Below are 22,679 nucleotides of genomic sequence, written 5' to 3'. Positions count from 1 at the left end.
CAGACACTTTATAGAAGAAGATATACAGGCGATTAATAAATAGATGAAAAAGTATTCAACATGTCTAGTGATTAGAGAAATGCAAATCAAAACAACTCTAAGATTTCATCTTACTCCAATTAGAATGGCAATTATCAAGAACACGAACACTAATAGATGTTGGCGTGGATGTGGGGAAAAAGGCACACACTTCCATTGCTGGTGGAGTTGCAAATTGGTGCAGCCACTCTGGAAAGCAGTGTGTAGAATCCTCAGAAAACTTGGAATGGACCCACCTTTTGATTTCTGTTTTTTTCCTCTAGTTGGAGGGAATAAATATAGAACAAGGTTTCTCAACCTCAGCAAAAATAATATTTGAACTGGATAATTTTTGTTATGGAGGGCCTGTCAAGCACATTGTACAGTATTTAGAAATCTCCCTCATCTCTACCCACGAGGTGCTGAGAGTGGTCCCCTCAGTTGTGGTGGCCCAAAATATCTCCAGACATTGCCAATTGTCCCTGGGGAGAAGCATTGCCCCCTGATTGACAGCTGCTAGTACTAAGGTTACAGCCAAACCAACCTGAACTTAAGGTCCAGCACTGACCCTCACTTAGCTCTGTGACTTTCGGAATGCTATCTGAACATTTTTAGTCTTCAATTTTCTCATCTTTACAATGCAGACAATCATGGAATTTATAAGGATTTGGTGAGAAGATTAGATATCATGAAGGAAGTACATTGGTTAACAAAAGTTCAGTGAATTATCCAATTTTGTTTTCACAGTTGTTTTAGTCAGTCTTTGAGTTGTTGTGACCAAAATATGACAAGAACAGCTTAGAGGAGGAAAATAATTCAGGGCTCACCATTTCAGAGATCTCAATCCATAGACAGCCACCTCCATTGCTTTGGGCCCAAGATGAGGCAACAAATCATGGGTGAAGGGCCCAATAGAAGAAACTGCTTGGCTCTTGGCAGGGTCAGGTAGCAGAGAGAGAGATAGAGGAGAAGGCAGGAAGGGGCTTCAAGGAAGAGTAACCCTTCTAGAGCCCACCCTCAGTGACCCACCACCTCCAGTCACACCCGCCTACCTACAGTTACCACACTGTAATTAAATTCATTCAAACTAGGATGGACTAATTAGGTTATAGTTCTCAAGATCCAATCATGTCACCTATGAATATTCCTAAATTACAAGGAGATTTTGGGGGACAATTTATATCCAAACGGTAATATTCTGCCCCAGGGAAACCAGAGTTTTGAGATGAAATGAGATGCCCTGCTTCTGCTGGCAGAGGGGATTTGTACAAGCTGAAGTCCTCACCAATTTCCTTCTGGGTTCCTGTCACACAGATTTGAAGAATAAAATCCATGACAAATAATGAAAGGGAAGAGTGAACAGAGTAGGATTTATTTAAGAGAGAAGAGACGGAACTCCTGTGAGGTGGGAAGGGACATGATGGTATTACAGGGCTGGTGCCTTCCAGGACACTGAGGCAGTGTGAGGACCCCACTACCCCTTTGAACCCCAATTCTTGCAATCAAGTCAGAAAGACTTCAGACACATTACTTAGAGTAATAGGCATGAGTTCATTGAAGGGACAGGAGAAGGGAAGAGGGAGAAAAAAATCTCAAGGGAGAGGGTGGGTTCTCTAAGAGAGGAGAGGACAATGTGCCTCTCCTGTACTCCAGTTTTATTGGGAATCCTACACAAGTTTACAGAGAGTCTCACCTAGGTCCACCTCTTGACTTTTTTTTTTTTTTGCCAGGGGTACCAGGGATTGAACTCAGGGGCATTCAATCACTGAGCCACATCCCTAGCCCTATGTTTTGTATTTTATTTAGAGACAGGGTCTTGCTGAGTTGCTTAGCACCTTGTTTTTGCTGAGGCTGGCTTTGAACTTGTGATCCTCCTGTCTTGGCCTCCAAAGCTGTTGGGATTACTGGCATGCACCACCATGCCCAGCCACCTCTTGACTTTTGACTGATAGCAGAATGACAACAGACCTTCAAGTCCTTACTGCCATGATGACTCAAGGCCTCCTTTGCCCATGCTGACCAGTTCTAATTGGATTCTTAACCATACATCCTTACAGGTTTTATGGTTAGAAATAATTATTCTTATCTCCCTGAGTTCCAGGAACTAGTCTGTGAAAAGAGTCACAGAGTTCTCCCCTTTCAGGGTAACTGGGTTCCTCTTATTCATATTATTTTGGGCCTGCATTTCTCCTGTAGATAACAGGTAGTTTGCTGAAGAATGTGACATATCCTGTCCACTTAAGCCAGGTAGGGTTGCAGGTAAATTGCTTCTTGGAAAGAATGCATGTGATGAACAGCACAGTGGGCCCATTTACAGAATTATTCCCTTAATCTTATGTTTCCACTACTTGCTTCTATCTGCCCCCACTCCATTGCTGGTTTCCAAAAGCTTATTTCCATCTCACAATGCAAAATACATAATTCATTTCCAAGAGTCCCAGTCTTAACAGTTCCAGCATTGTCCAAATGTTTGAGTTCAAAGTCTTTTCTGAGACTCAAGGCAAACACTAGGTTGTGAGCCCCTGTAAAATTCAAAAGCAATGTACAGATATCTAACATACAGTAGCACGGAGTAAACATTCCCACTCCAATAGGGAAGAACAGGGGTAATGAAAGAAGGGATGGGACCAAAATGAGACTGACACCCAAATGGGTGAACAGATTTCCTAATTCTGTGTATAGTGGCTGCAAGACATCATTTCCAAAGGGCTTGGACAGCCTTGCCCATTTGTCCTTGTCAGTTCTTATGGGCTCTCTTTTAGCCTGACTCTCTGTAGTCAGCAGGTTTTCTCAGCAGATAGTCTATATTACTGGCATCTCTTAATTCCTGGGGCCTCCATTCTAGCTTCAGTTTCACCATCAAAGCTTCATGCATCACCCTCTTAAGGATGATCCACAAGGACTTCAATCCTGCTACACTTTGCTTGGTCTCCCAGACCTTCCTTTAATATTTTGGTGGAAGCCTCCAAGACTTCAGCATTCTGCATTCCTGCAGAACTGGTACCACCTGGATGATGCCAAGTTCTGCTGCTAGCTCCTGTAATACCTGGGTCCCTCAGCATGGTGAACCAACTTCCTATTCACCCTGTGCAAGTAGGATCTCCTTCCAAAGTAATTGTCTCTTCTGTACCCTGGAGCCTACAATAGGTGTGGTCTTGCAAATTCCTGCAATGCCCTGGAGGCATCTTTCCTATTGTCTCTGTGTAAAGTACTTAGCATCTCTTTAGGAGATATAATCTCTTCAACAAACACAACTTCCTTGGCCCCAGCTTTACATATTTTCTGAAAAAACTCCAAGTTTTTAAAGTCCTTTAGCTCTACTTTCTCTTCCCCATTCTCACAACAAATCTTGCTAAAAGTTGCCAGCAATATCCATGCCACTGACTGAATTCTGTGCTGCCTTTAAATGTCCTCCATCAGATTAATTAGTCCATCACCTTTAAATTCAGCCTCACTCAAAGTCTCAGAACGTGGGCAATATATAGCCAAGTTCCTTGCAGGAATATAATATGAGTAATCTCTAGTCCAATTCCTAAGAAAATCCTCAATTCCCTCTAAAACCTCATGAGTACAGTTCACATTCCTATCAGCATTCTGGTCTTCTAAGCTCCCACCAGAAATACCTATTACGCTCTGATTTCAAGCTTCTAAAGCTTTTCCAGCTTGCATCTCTAGATTTTTAAAAATTCCTCTTTCCCACCAACTGCAAAGGCTTCTGAAACACATGATTCAGTTAGAGCAATGACCCCACTTTTTGGTGCCAATTTCTGTTTTAGTCAGCTGTCACGTTGCTGTGGTCAAAATACTGAACAAGAACATTGTAAAGAAGGAAAAGTTTATTTGGGGCTCATAGTTTCAGAGGTCTCAGTCCATAGCCATAGTCCATTGATCTGAAGCTAGGGTGACACAGCACATCATAGGTGAAGGGTCCTGCAGAGGAAAAACTGCTCATCTCATGCAGGGTTCAGGAAACAGAAGATCAGAAGGAAAAGGAGCCACAGGGAAGATATATTCTTCCAGGGCATGCCTCCAGTGACCCACCTCCTTCATCCATGCCCCATCTACCTACGGTTACCATCCAGTCAGTCACTCAAACTAGGATGGATTGGTTAGGTTACAGCCTCATACCAGTCTAATAATTTTACCTCTGAGTATTCCTGCATTAACAGGAGCTTTTGGGGGACACCTCATATCCAAACCATAACCACAATAATCCTTTGAGGTTGCTAGTATCAATATCCCCATTTTTTTTGCAAGACAAGATTGAGACTTGGGGACATTGGATGACTTTCTTAATTAGTAAGTGACCACTGCTGCTAATTCCTTGAGTAAGAGAACTTCCTGGCCATACCTGGAATGGGTTACTAGTAGACTGAGATACCAATTCCCTCAAACACAGGTATAGTGGGCAGAGCCTGGGGAACCCAAGCCCCTGGGACTCATCTCAGGCTACCCATTGTATAACATAGAAATTAGCATTTTCTCTACATGCCAAGTTATGCATGACAGCCCTTTGTAATCCCAAGTCATTATACAAATGAAAGCTGTTAATATGACATAGCTATGCTCTGATGAGGCTGTGTAAACCCAAGGGAGAGGCTTATTTACTTTACAGGAGCTGGACCTTATTGATCTTTCACTGATTATGATTTTATGAATCCAACATCTTATGAATGAAGATGCTAAAATCTAGTGCTGAGAGCAAAGCAAGAATGAAGAGCTGCTGAGAGTAACTGGAGTTGGAGAGCTGGGAAGGGTATAAGACTCCAGAATAAACAAAGAGTCAGATTAGATTGCATTGCAAGATGATGTCCCAACCAGAGACTTTTCATCTCTGAAGACAGTCCTCTCCTCTGCAGAACCCCCGAACTTCCAGAATCAAGATTTAATTGTGAATAAATCAAGAGATGAATAGAGAAGTGATAAGCAAATGTAGCAAAATGTTAATGATAGCATCTAGGTGGGTGTTTACTATAAAATTATTTCCCTTCCCTGTGTGTTTGACATTTTCCATAATAAAAATATTTAATTTCTGGAAGACTAGACCACAGGGTCTAGGGCTTTTTCTAATTCACAGAAGGTACCTTCTGATTTGTATAGTGATTTTTTGTTTTAGCACAAGACTAGATGGTTGATTTATAATTTAAAAGAACAAATTCGTTTTCCTACAGCAATCATGCTAGAGGAAAACTGAATGATAAAATGTTTATAAGCTTTTGTGACCAATCTATGCTTTACAGTTAGAGGTTACTTTTCTGTAAGATTAAACAGGAAGGGTGAATTGAAGAACTACAGGAGAATTTTTTTAGAACCTTGAATGTCATAAAAAGCTGCTGTTTGATACTTCTCAATAACATATGGTTTTAAAATTCTGTACTTCTTTCAGTGTATCATTTTTTTTAAAGTTTTTAAATTTGTTCTAATCTGTTGTACATGATAGTAGAATACATTTATACATTTTGATAGATCATACATAAATGGAGTGTAATTTCTCATTTTTCTGATTATACATATTGTAGGATCACAACAGTCATGCAGTCATACATGTACATGAGGTAATAAGGTCTGTTTCACTCAACTATCCTTCCTACCCTCACACCCCTTCCCCTCACCTCTATTTAATATAAAGTAACTGTTCTTTACCATCCCACTCCTCTTATTGTGAATTAGCATCCTCATATCAAAGAAAACATTCTGCCTTTGGTTTTTGGGGTTTGACTTATTTCCATTAGTATGATATTCTCTAACTCCGTCCATTTACCAGCAAATGCCATAATTTCATTCTTCTTTAAAGCTGAGTAATATTCCATTGTGTATATACACCACATTTTCTTTATCCATTTATCTGTTGAAGGGCATCTTTTAGCTATGGGGAATCATCTTTTATCTTTCTGTCATTTACTACGTGGGCAGCATTGGTGCACGATTAAAATTAAAAAGTGTGGGCTGGGGATATAGCTCAGTTGGTAGAGTGCCTGCCTCACAAGCACAAGGCCCTGGGTTCAATCCCTAGCACTGAAAAAAAAAAAAAAAAAAAAAAGTGTGAATGGAACAAAAGCAAGGTCTCCTTTCCACGAAGTCATCCACTTCTCCCTCTGAGGAAAAACCACCTTGTTAGGTTCTCATCCATTTTTTTTTTCAAAGGTGTTTTATGAATACATGAGAAAAGAGGTTATCTTACAGTTAAATATATCCTTTTGCCCACTTGTCTGGACTCTTGGGTTCTTGTGCTTCTGAGGACCCAGCAAGGTGAATGTTTTCCTCATCTCACTGAGGAGGGTAACGGCTAGCCCAGCACTCTGATTTCAAAGTACTTGGGTCAACAAGATCACTTCCTCTCAACCCTTCCTATTAAATACTGCATGCTTTAGGGTCTATATTTTCACTTAATGTAATCAAGACCAAAATGCAATTTGTAAACTTACAATTTGTCTTTCCACACACTGATATCAGATACAACAACATGATGCTTTGATCTAAAAGTCAGCAAAGAAAGGAATCAAGTCTCCGTTGTGCTGGTCCCTAAGACAGAAGGGACACTGAAGGTAGGTTGATTTTACAGTCTAATTCTTAGAGGGGAATCTTACCTACTATTTTTTAAGGATTTGGCCTAGAAAATTCCAAGCATATCCTATAATACTATTTTCTTTTTTTTTTTTTTTGCCGTGCTGGGGATCGAGCCCAGGGACTTGTGCTCGCAATGCAAGCACCCTACCAATTGAGCTATCTCCCCAGCCCTATAATGCTATTTTTTTTCCTGAATTTATTATGGCATTTTATTTAAACATTTGTTATAAGGAAGTAATATAAACCTGTTTTATAGGGGAGCAATCTGAGATAAGATGGAAGTGGCCAGTTAAATTTTCCAGATGGCCACAACTACGTCTCCCATCCCCATGCTGTTTTACAATGTAACCTTGTCAGGTGCCCCTACCAAGAGGTAGAGCCTCTCACTTTGAATCTGAGGTGACCAAATGAGACACTCGTAACTATCAGAATACAGCAGAAATAACTCTATGTGATTTCTGAGGCTGAGTCAGAAAATATTCTAGACCTTCCATCAGCCTTTCTTGGATCTCTCCTGGAGGAAGCTAGCTGCCTGGCCAAGAGTCTGGCCCCCTGGGGACCTCACTGCTGGAGAGGATGCGTGTGACTGTCACCGATGAGCCTAGTCTTCCAGCCATCCCCATGAAGGCACCAGACATGTTTAGGGACAGCCTTAGATTCTCCAGACAAGTCCACCTGCAGCCGAGAACCACACTCAACAGAAAAATCACTGGCCAACCCCTTCTGAAATTCTTTGCCCATAGAATCCTTGTTTAATCCTTTGAGTTTTCAGATAGTTTGTTCCACAGTAATAGTAACAGAAACGAGGAGCTTTGAGGAAAATGACAATTTAAGAAAATAATTAATATAGTGTCTTCTAGATAGTGTCTTAAGCACTGTACATGATTCTGGGGATTACATCAGAGAGTAAGAAGAGATCCCAGTTCACAAGGAGCTTATAGACCATTCTTTATATGTCAACTTGCAAAGAAACACAAGTACAATGAAGTGTTGGAACTGCTGTGCTAGAAATATGGATGAAGTAATGTTGGAGGCATAATGTAGAAATGGAAATGACCAAATCTCTCCTGCTTCTAGAGAGTTTGCTACCTATTCTTTCCCCTACTCCTTAGCTTCAGAGAAGGTAATGTTGACGGGAAATAAGAATAACAGAATATCCTTGTTTCCTTCCTAACCTCAGGTAAAAGCTCTAAATAGCATAGAAGTTGTTTTTCTTTGATAAATGCCATATCAGATTAAGGAGATTCCCTTCTATCTGTTAATATATATTTAATCTTGATGGACATTGAATTTTGTCAAATACTCATTCTGTATTTATGGACATAGTATGATTTTTCTCCTTTATTCTGCTGATGTAATAAATTACACTGATTGGTTTTCCATATTAAACCACCTTTGCAATCCTGGAATAAATTTGATTTGGTAATAATATATTACCCTTTGAATATATTGCTGGATTTTTTTTTTCCTTTGACTGTGCTGAGGATTGACCCCAGGGTCTTATGCATGCCAAGTAAGTGCTCTACCCCTAGCTGTTACTGTTGGATTTGATTTGCTAGTAATTTAAGATTTTTTAATATTATGTTCATGAGAAAGATAGGTCTATCTTATTTTCCTATTTTTATATAATATCCTTGTAATTTTTCATCTCAAAGCAATCTTGGCATTAAAAAACAAGTTGAAAAGAATTTCCTTTTTTCTTTTTTTTTTTTGTTATATAGGTGAGTTTCTGCAAAATGGTGTAATTTCTTCTTTAGATGATTGAGAAAATCACCAGCAAAGCCACCTGAGCCTGAAGATTTCCTTGTGGAAGTTTTCCAATTAAAATATTTTTAGGAAAAAGATCATTCATATTTTTAATTTCCTCTATTTTCAGTTTACTAGGTTGAGATTTTCAAAGACTAATCATTTTATTTAAAACTTCAAATTCATTGGCATCAGTTCACTTGTAATAATCCTATTATTATCTCTTGTGGTGTCTGGTGGACATATAATGATCCCCTTTTCATTTCAGATTTGCTAATTTATTCTTTTCATTTCTTGATTATATTGCTAAAAGTTTCAGAGAACATTTTTTTTTTATTTTTCTGCTTTGCATTTTTTATTTGCTTACTCTTTTGATTATTGTCATCTACTTTCTTTAGGTTTATTTTGTTATTCTTTTTCACAAAATTGACATTAGAACATTTAAGACTATAGTAATCTCTCCATTATAGCTATTGTCAACAAATTTTGATGTATCACATTTTCATAATTCAAAATATTTTCTGATATAATTGAAATATTAACTCAGGGATTATTTAGAGATATTTTCTTAATTTCTCAACATGTTGATAATTTCTGTTTAAAATGTTTTCTAATTTAATTATGCTGTGATCTGAAGACATTACATTAAGTAATGTTAATTCAAATTCATTACATTAAGTAATTAATCCAAATTCTTTGACATTCATTGACATTTGTTTTATGTACCTGCATACTGCCAATTTTGGTAACTACTTCATGTGTATTTCAAAATAATGTGCATATTATCCTTGTCACAGTGTTTTTTATATGTCGGTTGGTAAAGTTGGTTTACTGGGTTGTTCAGGTATTCTAGGTCCTTATTAATTTTTTTTTTCTTGTGGTACTGGGGATTGATCCCAGTAGTGCCTACCTCTGAGCTACGTTTCCAGCCTTTTAAATTTTTTATTTTGAGATAGGTTCACACTAAATTGAGCAGGTTGGCCTTGGACTTGTGATCCTCCTGCTTCAGCCTTGACTGGGATTACAGATGTGTGCCACCATGCCCTATTATGTCCTTATTAATTTTTGTTTTTATCTGCCTGCTCTAATCAGTTTTGAGAGTGGTATTTTATAGCCACATCTTCCCATTCTATGATTACAGATTTGCATATTTGTCCTTTTAGATCTGTCAATTTTTGCTTTATAAGTTTAGAAACTATGCTAATAGTGCCTGGAAATTTAGAATCCTTATATCTTCTTGAAAGACTAACTTTATTCTTACTTATGAAATGTCCTTTTCTATGGTAAGGTTACTTTTTTTTCTGATATTAGGATGGTTAAAGCAGATTTATATCGCTTTGTATCTACATGGCTTTTTTTCCCCTTGCTTTTTATTTTATTTTATTTCATTTTATTTCTTAGTATAGTTTGTGCTATGGTTTCAATGTTGAAAGTCCCTCAAAGGCCCACACGTCAAAGGCTTGGTCCCAGGATGGTGGTATTGGGAGGTGCTGTGGATCTTTTACAGGTAGGGCCTGTTGAGAGGTTCTTAGATCAGTGGGGACAGAGTCCTGAAAGGGATTGCGGGACCCTGGTCTGTCCTCTCTCTTGGCTTCCTCGACTGGGATGTTGAGTACTTGCTCTGACATATGCTTCCGCCATTACCATCTGTTGTCTTCACCAGAGGCCCCAAAGAAATGGAACTGCCCCATCTTGTGCTTGAACCTTTGAAACTATGGGCTGAATAAACTTCTTTTCTTCATAAGTGCACTTTTTCAGGTATTTCATTATATTATTGCAAAGCTGAATGATAGAGTTGCCACCCTACACATTGTACTATTAAACATGCTCTTAATAGCACCTAATCTACCCTTTTCTCATGCCAGTCAGCATCTTGGGGTACATCTCTTTTTCAAGACCCTGTCTCAAAATGAAAAACAAATATATGGTTTGGGGATGTGGCTCAGTGGTGAAGCACCTCCATGTTCAATGTCTAGTAACAACAACAACAAAAAACAAATAAAACTCTTATTACCAGTAATGTTCTTGGACAACTGCTCTAAAGTACAGTACGCCTCACCCATATAGTTGTGCCCTAACAAATACATAGTAGTAGTAATTTTGTGAAAATAGATCAGAGCACCTATTCAAATCACAATAAAATTTCAACTTTGAATTCATACAAAGTCTATTCCCTTTATATAGTAGATATTGCCCCAGATTATGGTTTTGAAATCACAGAAGTGAGAATGTCTGATTTCATTGGCGATGCTACATTTTTCTGTCTTATCTTTTCTTTCTTTCCTCCTTTCTTCTTTCTTCCTTTCCTTTGTATTTATCCTCATTTCCATTTTATTTCCCCTTTTTTTATCTTTTTTTTTTTTTTTTCCTTTTCGTATCTTGAATTAAGGTATGTCTTTTGAAAGCGGCAGATGGTTGGGTTTTCCCATGGACAGTATTGAAGTTAAATTAAAGTAGTATTTGTCTATTTAATATTAATACTGACATATTTGTGTTTATATTACCATCTTATTCCAACATAGATGAGTACTTTTACCACTTCCCAAACAACACTAGAATGTTAGTAGAGTTTTATTTAGTTCACTTCAGGGTTTTTTTGTTTGTTTGTTTGAATTTTGTTTTGTTTTGCAATTTGGTCATGTGTTTCAAATATAATTATACTTAAAGCTTCATAAAGCAACTATTGTTTTAAAACAGGCAACATTTGTTCTTATGTACATATTTACCTTTTAAGTTATTTTTATTTCTCTTTTCATTTCCATGTTTACATAGAGGATTATTTTCTTCGGTCTGATGAATTTTTTTGTTGTTGTTAAACAAAGCTTTATTTAATACATGGCCAATTTTTAAGAATTATTTATTTTTTAATCTTTTTATAGATTGCATTTTGATTCATTGTATACAAATGGGGTACATCATTTCATTTCTATGGTTGTGCACGATGTAGATTCAAACCATTCATGTAAATCATACATATACATATGGTAATGATGTCTGTCTCATTCTACCATTTTTCATACTCCCCTCCCTCTCATTTCCTTCTGTATAATCTAAATTTCCTCCAGTCTCTCACTCCCCATCCTGCCACCCCCATTATATATCATCCACTTATCAGGGATTGTTTTTTTGGGATTGGCTTATTTCACTTAGCATGATATTCTCCAATTCCATCTATTTATTTGCAAATGCCATAATATTATTCTTCTTTATGACTGAATAATATTCCATTGTGTATATATACCACAGTTTCTTTATCCATTCATCTGTTGAAGGGCATCTAGGTTGGTTCCACAATCTAGCTATTGTGAATTGAGTCACTATAAACCATTAATTTTTGATAAAGTGTGTCTCCTGGTAATGAATTATCTGTTTTTTTTTTTTTTGTTGTTTTATGAAAAAAAAAATTTTGCCACCATTTTTACCTTTTGTTGAGATATAATATACATAAAGTAAATTATATAACTTCAAATTATACAACTTAATGAAATTTACTCTCAGGCTTCTGTACCCATCAGTCAGATAAAAATATAGATCCCATTTTTACTTTTGTAGGTATTTTTCACTGGGTATAAAATTCTGGGTTGGTAGCTACTCCTCTTCCTCCTAGGACACCAACCTAATCTGTATTGTCTCTGTTGAGATATAAGCTGTTGGGTTTAATATTGCTCTTTGAGAATGTGTTTTTTTCTCATTTACTCCTCTTTAGGTTTCCTTAGTGCCTAGGTGTGGTTTTATTTGAATTTATTCTTTGTTAAAAATTTATTCTTCCTAGATTTTGTAGAGTTTCTTGAATTTGTGACTTTAAATCTTGTTAATTTTAGAGAATTCTCAGTTGTTATCTGTTTAAGTGTTCTTAATTTCTTCTCTGAGGATTCTAATTTCATGTATGGTAAAATTTTTACCATTTGTCATTTCTCCAAAGATCTTTTTGTTTCTTCTACCCCCTTGTTCTCCATACTTCAGTCTGAATATTCTATTGACCTATATGTAACCTTCTTTCCTTCTGTCTAATCTATTGATAAACCCGTTATTAGTTTTAATTTTTGTTTATTGTATTTTTCTGAATTAGAAAAACCATTTGACTTTTTAAAAATGGAATCCACTTCTTTCATTCCTTTCTCTTTTAGAAGTTTCTTTCTTCTTCCTTTCTTTTTTTTTTTTTTTTTTTTTTTTCATGCTGGAGATTGAACCTGAGGCTTTGTACATGCCAAATGCACAGTTCCAGGCCTTCAGTCCCTGGAACTCATTTCTTAAATGAAATTGTCTATTCTGTGAACAATTTATTGGAACATACTTATTAGTGTCTTAACACCCGTGCCTGATACCTCTAGCATCTGTATTTGCCAATGGCTGTTTCTATTGTCTGTTTCCCCCTCTCTGTTCTATTTCTTGGTATGCCTATTGATTTCGACATTGAATGCTTAACTTTCTAAGAAAAACTGTGATGCTGTAGATGATGTTATTTTTCTGTGGAGAAGATTCACCCTTTTCTCTGGCAAGCAGTTAAACTTGAGACAGACTGTCTCAATCCAATTATGAATTGAGCTGTCTTGAGTTTGGGAAACCTCCTTTATAAGACTCTGTTGCAGAATTTGTATGTACCTTTGGTTCATCCAGGGGTCCATAGAAGGGTCTAAACTGAGATGCCAAGGTATTTGCCCAGGCACATCCCCCATGGAAGATCATAAAAATCAATTCCTTCTCTTCAGCATCACAAAATTGTCCAAAGTTATTCTTGGACTTCCAGATATATTCTCTTCACATTCTTAGTCTCTCATTGGATCTAGCTTAAGTAACAAGAAGTTCACTGAGGCAAAACTGGAGCAGAGTATTGGTGTCTGTTCTTTGTATCTCCTTTCTCTTTGGATTTGGGTTTCTTAAGTCATGGCAGCCACAGAAGTCAGAACCAATGTTTACCTCTCAGGAGATTGCTGAACGCACTGTTGTATTTTTCTCTTATCAGTTGTCTTCCACTCATCATCTCAACCTCTCATCTCACTCTTTAATATTCAGCAAATGTTCTAGGGAAAAAGTGCAGATCCAGTTGTCAGATTCCAATCAGTTCCTTCCCTCTAGGGTCTTGATCCTTCACATTCTGGCTGTCTCTGAATCGTTTATGGCTTCATGCAATTTTTTTTAATATAGCTTTTTGAGGTATCTTGTTGTGCTTCTGCAATTTACTCCATCATAGTCACAGTTATTTCACTTTTAAATATAGAAAGTTCCTACAAATAGAGCTCATATATTCCCTCATAAAGTTATATATTAGTTCTGTTTTACAATAGATGGGGGGGTGAAGCTCTGGATATCCAGAATATCAGGTTACCAGAATGAATATAACCAAAGAGGTTCAAATAACTAGGCCCCATAAATGGAACTAAAATGGAAAGTCTTGATGCCATAGTTCCAAAATGGTTGTAATGGTTTTAGGGCAAATCTTTTTAAAAATCCATAAAGGCTACAAGTTTAACTGTGAAAATTAAGATTCTCACTTTACAGAGCAATAAAAGAGAAATAAAAATTAGCTCAATGCCTCAAGCCTGTGTGCTTGAAAATATTGATAAAATAGATTTTTAAAAAATGTTGTAAAGGGGATTCTGATAGTGAAAAAAATATAATGCTTGAGTTCTGCCAAAAAAAAAAAAAAAGGAACTGATAAACACCAGGAAGATCATAATTTCTTTGAGTAGAAGAATGACCTACTTTGATCTTTCAATGAATAATTATATAGAAAGGTGGTCACATGACTCTGCTCAGGAAATCATGCAACCAAATTTTTTTCTGTCTAATTTTTTGATAAAGGAAAGAAATGGCAAGAAATGGTAAGAAAATCAGGTTTAACAAGTTTCAGATTAGTATTTAAGTAACTTAGAATATAAGTTTGACAAACTTAAAATAATGTGCTTATAATTATATAGATTAGGCATCAGCAAACTATCACCTTAGGACTGAATTCAACCAACCACCTGTTTTTATGAATTATTTGATTGAAACGTAGCCACACCTATTATATTATAGATTGTCTATATATGTTTTTGTGTTACAACAGCAGAGTTGGCACTCATGAGAGAGATCATATGTCCTGCAAACTCCAAGGTATTCACTATCTGTTTTGCCAGCCCAGGGGGTAGCTATTTCTTTTGGATGATCACAAACAGTTATAGTGCTCTGCTGTGTGAAGTCTTTAGGACTTGGATCTTTCTATTTTGTCACTTGACCTTCCATAGAATGTTGTTCTTGTCTTCCTGTCCAGGCCTATCACGAGGTCTGCTTCGTAGCCACTGAGAAGGGGTCATGTGAGTCATAGTTGACCCACATCTATAACATGATGTCTTCTACTCCACCATATAAGGGCTACACTATGTTTGTCATATCTTATTTACTAAGGTAGAAAAGCAACATACTTTAGAAATAAATCCATTTTTAAAACTTTATACCCAAGGGAAAATTTTCTCTCTTATACCTCTTCTTACAGGTTTGATGAATTAAGAAAGCACTGCATACAACAGCTGTATAAAGAAGTAGGAACAGTCAGAGAGAGTTGGAGTAAAGTTGGAGTCAGAGGGAGAATGGATTGAATCTCAACTCTGTCCCCAGCTAACTTGAACAAATTCTTTAACTCCTCTGAGCTTCCGTTTCTTCATGTCTAAAAGTAGCTTGTGGAACAGGTCATTTCGAAGGATAATTTAGATGTAAATGCTGTGGATAGGTGCTCCACAGATGTTGGCTTCTTTTTCTTTCCATGGGTTTCCACTTGTGTCAAAAGGCACTTGTTTTTTGGAAATGTTAAGCAGAATGGAACTTCACTGGTTCCCTACCATAGAAATGTACCAGGCCCCACACACATTGTTTATCTCTGATAACAACTCTGTGTAGCTAAGTCTCCTTTCTGTGTAAATAATTTGTGAAGAGTCTACTTAGAAAGCACATCTTTCTGCAGACACTGACATTCAGAGAGATTATGGCCATTTTTAGGTAGCAGAATTGAAGAACATCTTTGTAGACTCTGCTTCTGAAGCCTGTAATTGATGCCTTAAACTACAGTATATAATTTAGCTTGACAGGCTTCTTTTGTGTTAATAAGAAGTTATTCAATAATTCATTTCCTATTCCTCTCACTGTAAATCATGATAAAGAAATGCGGTTTTAATGAGGCTGTAATATGCTTTTCCAAGGGAATTCTGTAGTGCTGTAACAATTAATGTACCATGCTTTTAAGGCACAATTGCCTCAAGAATGTGTGCTGCTTGATCCAAAAGGAGATGACACTTTCAGGACCAGGGGTGGCAAGTTCCCCAAACACTGTCTACATAGAATATGGAGATTAAATTGATGAACACTTAGAACAAATACAAGTCTGACATGCTGACATGAGAGAGGAAACAATGATTTCCCTTCCCCGAAAACTACTATTCATGAAGGAAGAAATAAAGAAAAATATTGATGCTTTCAGTACTAATTGCTTTAAATGCAGTAACTAACACATTCCAGGTGCTTAATGCTATTCCTGTGCTCTTTGGTTTCCTTTGTTCATTTTAATGCAACTAATTTTGTTTTGATGTTAATTATCCTTTAACATCTTGTTTAATCATGCAAGATGTCCATATGTTTTTTGAAAGGAAGAAGAGAATTCTAAGCAGGAAGCCAAACAAACTAATGCATGACTTGCTTTTCCTGAAAATATGTGGGTGCTATTCCATACACTACCATTTAGACTTATCCTCCTGTGAGTTAGGTATATTTTCAACATACACATTATAAAATTTAGCAGCAGGAAGGATAAATGACCACCAGCATCAGTTCAATTCAATAAACATTCAGGGACCTATACAGTCATTTCAAAACAATGCATCACATTATGAGGATATAATCATGAATAAATGTTTCTAAGATATTATACTGTAATACAGAAGACAAAGGTGTATACAAATGGTATTGATATATTGTGCCCTATGACAGCTGTTCTTATACAGATATTATGTATTCAGGAAATATAATAACTTTAATTTGAATTATATTTTCATAGTTTGCAAAGGAATTTTATGTACATTATTCTTCATTTGGATCCCTCAAAAATTCCAATAAGTGTATAAAGTGTATTATCCTAACTTTACAGGTGAGACACTATGGTTCAGAGTTGTTGACTAACCCAAGCCTGAATGACAAATAAGAGGAATCACGTTCCAAGTCCTTTGCCTGATTAGCAGTATTATTTGGCTTTTGATATATTATACAAAAGGACAGGGCATTAGTGAGTTCTCTTTGAACAATATTGTTAAAGACTGAATGTTTGTGTCACTACCCAAGTCATTCATAGCATGTTGAATCCTTAATTTTAAATGTGATGGCATTTGTAAGTGGGACCTTTTAAGAAATGAGTAAAGCTAGATGAGGTCATGAAGATGGAGCCCTGTGACAGGATTAGTGCCCTTATAAAAGAAGAGACCAGAGGTCCTCTATCATGGTGGTGCTTGCTGTAGCTTGCAACCATTTCTGATCTTGAACCCCAATACAGTGGCCCCTGAAGTTCCCCATGTGCTAACCATAGTTTTTCATTTTTTACCAAGTCGTCTTCTCTGCCTGGAATATACTTTCTTCCCTTTTTAACCTAATAACCTCCTATTATCCTTAAGACCCAGTTTTTCTATTTCCCACTGGGAGCTTTCCAAACTCTGAAAATCCGTTAGATTTTCATCTTCCATGTTCCCATACTATTTTAATTGCATTTTCCTCATTTTTATTATCATTACGATTTTGAGTCTCTCCTTTATTGAATTGTGAGTCCAATGAAGACAGGAACTAGGTCATATTTTTCCTCTGGTAACTGTCACATAGAAGGTGCTGAGTGCTGTACCAGTGACTGAATTCATTAGAAATATAATTGGCCCCTGAAGTGAGGCCCAGGACAATACACAGTAGATCATTGTAGGCTCCTTTCCTTGTATTTTAGGGTTTCAATAGGAGGGTGAGTAGAGAAGCCAATCTCTGGTCTGCATCAGCCTGTTCACTGTGCTCCTCAGTTGAGACTACAGGATATAGTAAAATCTTACTCGTAAGGAGTAGGCAACTAAGTAGACACAGTCTGAAAGGTTGAAATGGTAAATTTTACTCATATTACAAGAGAATAATAATATTATAAAAAAGTTCAGCTCACAGCTGCTTTATTCCTGGAAGCAGATAAATTAAGGTAGATGGAGCTCAGAGATGGTCCAGGTCAGTCCGGGGGCATGATCATCATACACACCCACAAAACTGAATTTCACTACAAATGGGAAAATGCAAAAAAGGGTAAGATGAAATCCTCTCTCTACACACCTCTACTTCAGCATTCTTCCAGAGAGGCCCCAATCTACCTTTTTCTGCTTCATTGAGGATAAGGTATGTGCAATCATTACTTGGAACCCTGATCCCATTAGGGGATAGGGAGTCAATTGTCCCACCTGGGTCATCACCAGGTAATTCACAAAGAACCTCTGGGGGAAATGGGGAGACTCTCTTCTTTGCCTTCCCAAACTTACCATGACCAAAACTAAACTCAATTCCTTCCAACCCTAAACCTGTTTCTCCCACAGTCACGCCTATCTTTGTAACAACAACTCTATTTTTTGAGTTGTTCAGGTCAAAAGTTTTGGGGCCATCCTTGACTTCCCTACTTTTCCCACAATGGACATCCAAACCTTCAGTCAAATCTGTAACCCGCACATTAAATAATCTGACCACTCTCCTCACCTGCCCTGCTACTTCCCTGGGCTACACCATACCCCGATTCCCTGAGAGTTTTCACTAGAGTCTCCTGACTTATCTATCTCACAGCTTCCACTTTGCAGTCTACCCACCACCTGGCAGCAGGGGGGATCCTTTAAATCCTGTCAGATCACGTCCTGCCTCTGCTCAAAACATCAAGAGGTTTTTAAGTCACTTGAAATTTAGTTAAAACCAAAGACTTTACAGAGGTTTTTCATGCCCTGGTGCTGCCTCCCTGGCCCTGCATTCCCCCATTCAGCCCTTCTTTTTGTTCTGGAAACATCAGGTAGGTTCCCACCCTGGGACTTGGTAGCACATGCTCTTCTCTGAGCAAAGAAGGCTCTTCCCTTCCCTGGCTTGGCCCATTCCCTCCCTTCATTTAGGTTTCTGCCCAAGTGTCTCTGGTAAGAGACTTCCCTGTGCATTTGACTGAATCCCAGCTCTCTCCCTGCATTCCCTACCATGCTGTTGTATAGCTAAAATTAGCCGATAATCAAAAGTCACATGGTCTATTGCCAAAGAAAGAGTTTTTTTTTTTTTCCTTTTGTTCTCAATGCTTAAAGAGGGGGAGAATAACAAGAACAAATCTCGTAGGGGAAGCACTTGATAGATGAGTGAGTGAGTTCTGATTTTGTTAGAATCTGATTATTGCGGTGTGGTTGCTCAGGATGAAAGAAGGGGTCTCTGTGGAAAAGGAAAGTCTTGCTGAAGTTTGAGGTATATTTTTATATGACAGGTTCCCTCGAGAGGTGACTTGAATAACACCAGAGAGTTACAGTGGCACTTAAGATCACTTGACATGCTGGTGTTGGTGGTCGAGGCTTCGACACTGGGGGGGGGGCGGGGAGGAGGGGATTACAGGGTGTGGCCCCGCTGCAGTTGAACCACATCTCAGAAAAGTTGACAGAGTGTAGCTGCCACTGCCTAAGTTCCCTCTATCTGTCAAGTTCTTAGGATTACATGTACAGTATTTTGAAGTCCTGGGGTGGAGGTTAGTAACTCCTAAGTGGGTCTGGTAAGGTGTGAGGTAATATTTTACAGAAAGAGGGAGAATACTTGAAATTCTCATCACATGTTATACACAGAGCAAGCTTTGTACGTGTTTAGAATCATTTCAAAGATACATAACAGGGTTGGGGATGCAGGTCAATGGTAGAGTGTGTGCTTAGCGTACAGCAGGCACTGGGCTCAAACCCTAGCACCAAAAATTGAAAAACTTCATAGCACATGTTTACCCAGTTGTATTAGTCAGGGATCTCTAGAGGAACAGAATCAACAAGTAGTATGATTATAAAAAGGCGATTTTTTAGATTGACTTACACGACCAGAAGCTGGATAGTCCACAATGGCCGTCTGCAGGCTGGACAGCTGGAAGAACCAGCAGCTGAGCACCCTAAGAGGCAAAGCTCCAGTACAAGAAGAATCTACCCTAGTCTGAGATCAAGGCTTCCAGAAACTACCTGGAGAATCACTGGCAGAGTCTGCTTTGGAAGAGTGAAGAAGCAAGAGTCCAATATCCTCAGCTGATTGAAGCAGCAATCAAGAACCCGTTCAAGAAGAGTTGAGCTTGCATCTGCATCTGCTTCCTTGTTCTTCCAACTTTTATTTTATCCAAGCCACCATACTATTGGGCGGTGCTGCCCACACTTAGGGAGGGTCTCCACCTCTGTTCACTATCCCACATTCCAATCATTCCTAGACACGCCCTCATGGACATACCCAGAAGCCTCTTAATCATTGACATATCTTAATCCAATCAAGTTGACCATTCAAATTAACCATTACACCAGCAGTATTTTTTATTTACAATACCTGACATGATATATTGCAATATGTTACATACACAATATGTATTTGTAATTATCTCTATTACCTCTAAAACAAAATGACTGTTTGTATAAACAAAGACTTTATGCTTTACACTGAAGTATCTCCAGGATCTAGAGTGGCACCTGGCACATGGTAGGAACTCAGTGAGGACGTGTGGAGTGAATGCATGAATGAGCACTGTACTTAACCCACAGGAAAATGAAAATATTAGTACTTAGTGATGGTCAAGATATGGAGAAATAGCATCATACTCCTTTGGAGGATACTTTTTTATTAAGAGGGCTCTTTGACACTTGGAAACATCATCAAAGTACAAAATTAACAGCAACTCAATTTCTAGTTTCTCTGTAACACTACTGGTTCACAAAGACATATGGCCAATTATAGTTAGAGAAGCATTTTTTTAAAAAAAATAAGATAAATCAAAACAACTTTAATGCCCATCATTAGGGAATTAGTTAAATAGATTTTGGTGCCTTGGAATAGAGCCTTAAAAGCAAATGAAACAAATGGCTAAGTCATTGCTGCCTGGGATATGTTGATGAAGAAAAAAGAAAACCAGGTTACAGAATTGTCGAACTGGAAGGGTCCTTCTTGCTTTTTCAAAGAAAACATTATAAAGAAAGAATTACATGTACACATGCTTGTACACTTTCGGGGGTACCTGGTTGGACATCATTGGACTGTAGTGGTGATTATTTCTGATGGGGTGTGGGAAGGGGACTGCACTTATTGATTTAAGCACTTCTGGGCTGTTTGAGTTTTTATACTATAAACTATTTAAGTTTTATCTTTAAAAGCCATATTTTTTCAGTAAGCCTAAAAACTAATAGATATGAGGACTTGGTTTGAATATTGGCTTTTACCACTTGCTAGCTGTGTGACCATTAGTAATTTACTCTCTAAAGATCAAATCCATTGCTTGACAAGGAGGTAGGCAGTATCAGATGCCCACCTGGCTGAATAGTGGGGAACTGTCTTGGACACTAAACCACAATAAAAAGCAGCAGATAACCAAATAGATGGGATCCTGGAGAGGAGGCTTGCATAATGCTGTTTCAGGTCACTTAATATTGATGCTAATAGACTCCATAAAGCCTTTTCCCCTTTACATCCAGGATGTAAGCCAGACCTCTTTAAGATCACAGTGGTTTATTTCATCCATCCTGGCTTCCCAATCAATACTTTTACTTGAGAGATATTTATGTTTAGGATGCTGAAAAGCTTTTCCCACAGTCAGGTCCCTAGAGCATTCTGATCCCACTTTCTAGAGTTAAGTGCTGGGACCTTGGACCCTTGATGTGAGAGACAATAAATAATCACAACTGCAGCATTTGGCAAATATGAAACTCAATGCAAAGCTGTGGAGAGAAGGTCCATGCATGCAGAGTGGAGGCAGCCAAGAAGTGTGATGCTTCCAGCTTTTGATCCCAGCAACTAGAAGTGAAAACAGCAACTATAATTTTGTACCCTTTGGGGCATTTTGTGTATCAGTTGTCATTTGTTATTAGGCTACCTCTCCTTTTCTCCCTGTTTTCCCCTTATTCACCAACCTTACTGTGCTAACACCCTCTTTTACTTACCTGCCTCTTTTACTTAACTGAACTCTTCCTCTCAAGGCCTTCACTGGGGTCCAATTTCCATCTAATCCAGGAGATTCAACTTCCCACAGCACTGGTTTCAACATGTCCATTTCTGCTAAATGTTTCCTCACAGAGGCAGAATTAGGTCTAACTCTGTTAATTTGGTACTCAAAGCTGCTTCTTATAATCTGATTTTCTCATTTCGCCATAAGAGAAAGAGCAGATTACATGGTATTAAGAGACCTGGGTTCCAGTTTAAACCATGATCAGCTTGTTTGGATTTCTTAACCTCTTTTAGTTTCAATTTTCTCCTTTGTAAAATGGGATTAGTAATAATGCCTGTCTCTCAAAGTTATTGTGAGGATCAAATGAATCAGTGCTGTGAAAGCATTCTAAGTAGTAGGCACCGTAAAATACAATAGTAAAACTAACATTTATTGAGACTTGTGTGGATGCAAACCTATAGCAACCCAGGGGGCTACTACTTTTTCCATTTTACAATAAGATAACTGAGATACACCTGGACTAACTAGTGCATCTTATGTATAGAGCCAAATAGTGGCAGAACTGAGAACCCAATGAAGGCCCAGAGCCTGTGTCGGACCAACTTGTAGCACAAAAGTTGGGCATGATTACGGCCAGAAACCTAACCAAAAGGCAGGAGTTCCTGCTTCCATACCCATTCTCTGATTTCAGTATTTCAAAACTTGACCTCTTCTTCCTTCTTTTCCACAGAGTCAAGTTCTTCACAGATTAGTTCAGCTCCCACCCCTCTCCAAAATTGTCACTTGACCACAGTCACTACAAAAACCAACTTTTGTCTCTCGTCAGGAGCTCTTACCTCACCCTTGAGTGTGCCTACCGTGTGTCAAATTTCCTGTGGACTACAGGCCAGGTGAGTCTGATTCCTCTCTTTCTCCAGCGTCCAGCATGGAGCTCAGTGAGATTTCCTGGATGAATGAGTACTACCCAATCTAGTATTCTTCCAATTTACTTATTTAAAAAAAATTGCTTGGAGATCCAAGATGGCGGACTAGAGGGAGGCTGCGTTCCTTGTCGCTCCAAAACTCCAATTTCAAGCAGAGGATATCTGTTTCTTGGTGAGGTGATTTTTGCTGCTTATCAATCCCCTGCTGTTTACCCCATTTGTCTGCTGTGATCACCTGCAGTCTGCCAGCATATCGACGCCTT

The 22,679-nt window shown here is 38.1% G+C and overlaps 1 long non-coding RNA gene across 1 annotated transcript in view; it reads right to left on the bottom strand.

Moving 5' to 3' along the window:
• The window catches only part of LOC306659390, a 62,839-nt gene extending 40,983 nt beyond the window's left edge, over window positions 1-21,856 (bottom strand). The window contains exon 1 of the long non-coding RNA XR_013763285.1: window positions 19,396-21,856. This is a non-coding gene — a long non-coding RNA (uncharacterized lncRNA). The remainder of the gene's footprint in view (window positions 1-19,395) is intronic.
• Window positions 21,857-22,679: the final 823 nt, after the last annotated feature.

This window comes from Sciurus vulgaris, assembly GCF_902686455.1.
Source record: "Sciurus vulgaris genome assembly, chromosome: 1".
Lineage (NCBI taxonomy): Eukaryota > Metazoa > Chordata > Mammalia > Rodentia > Sciuridae > Sciurus > Sciurus vulgaris.
The sequence above is the reverse complement of the archived record's forward strand: the minus strand, read 5'-3'. Positions and strand labels throughout refer to the sequence as shown.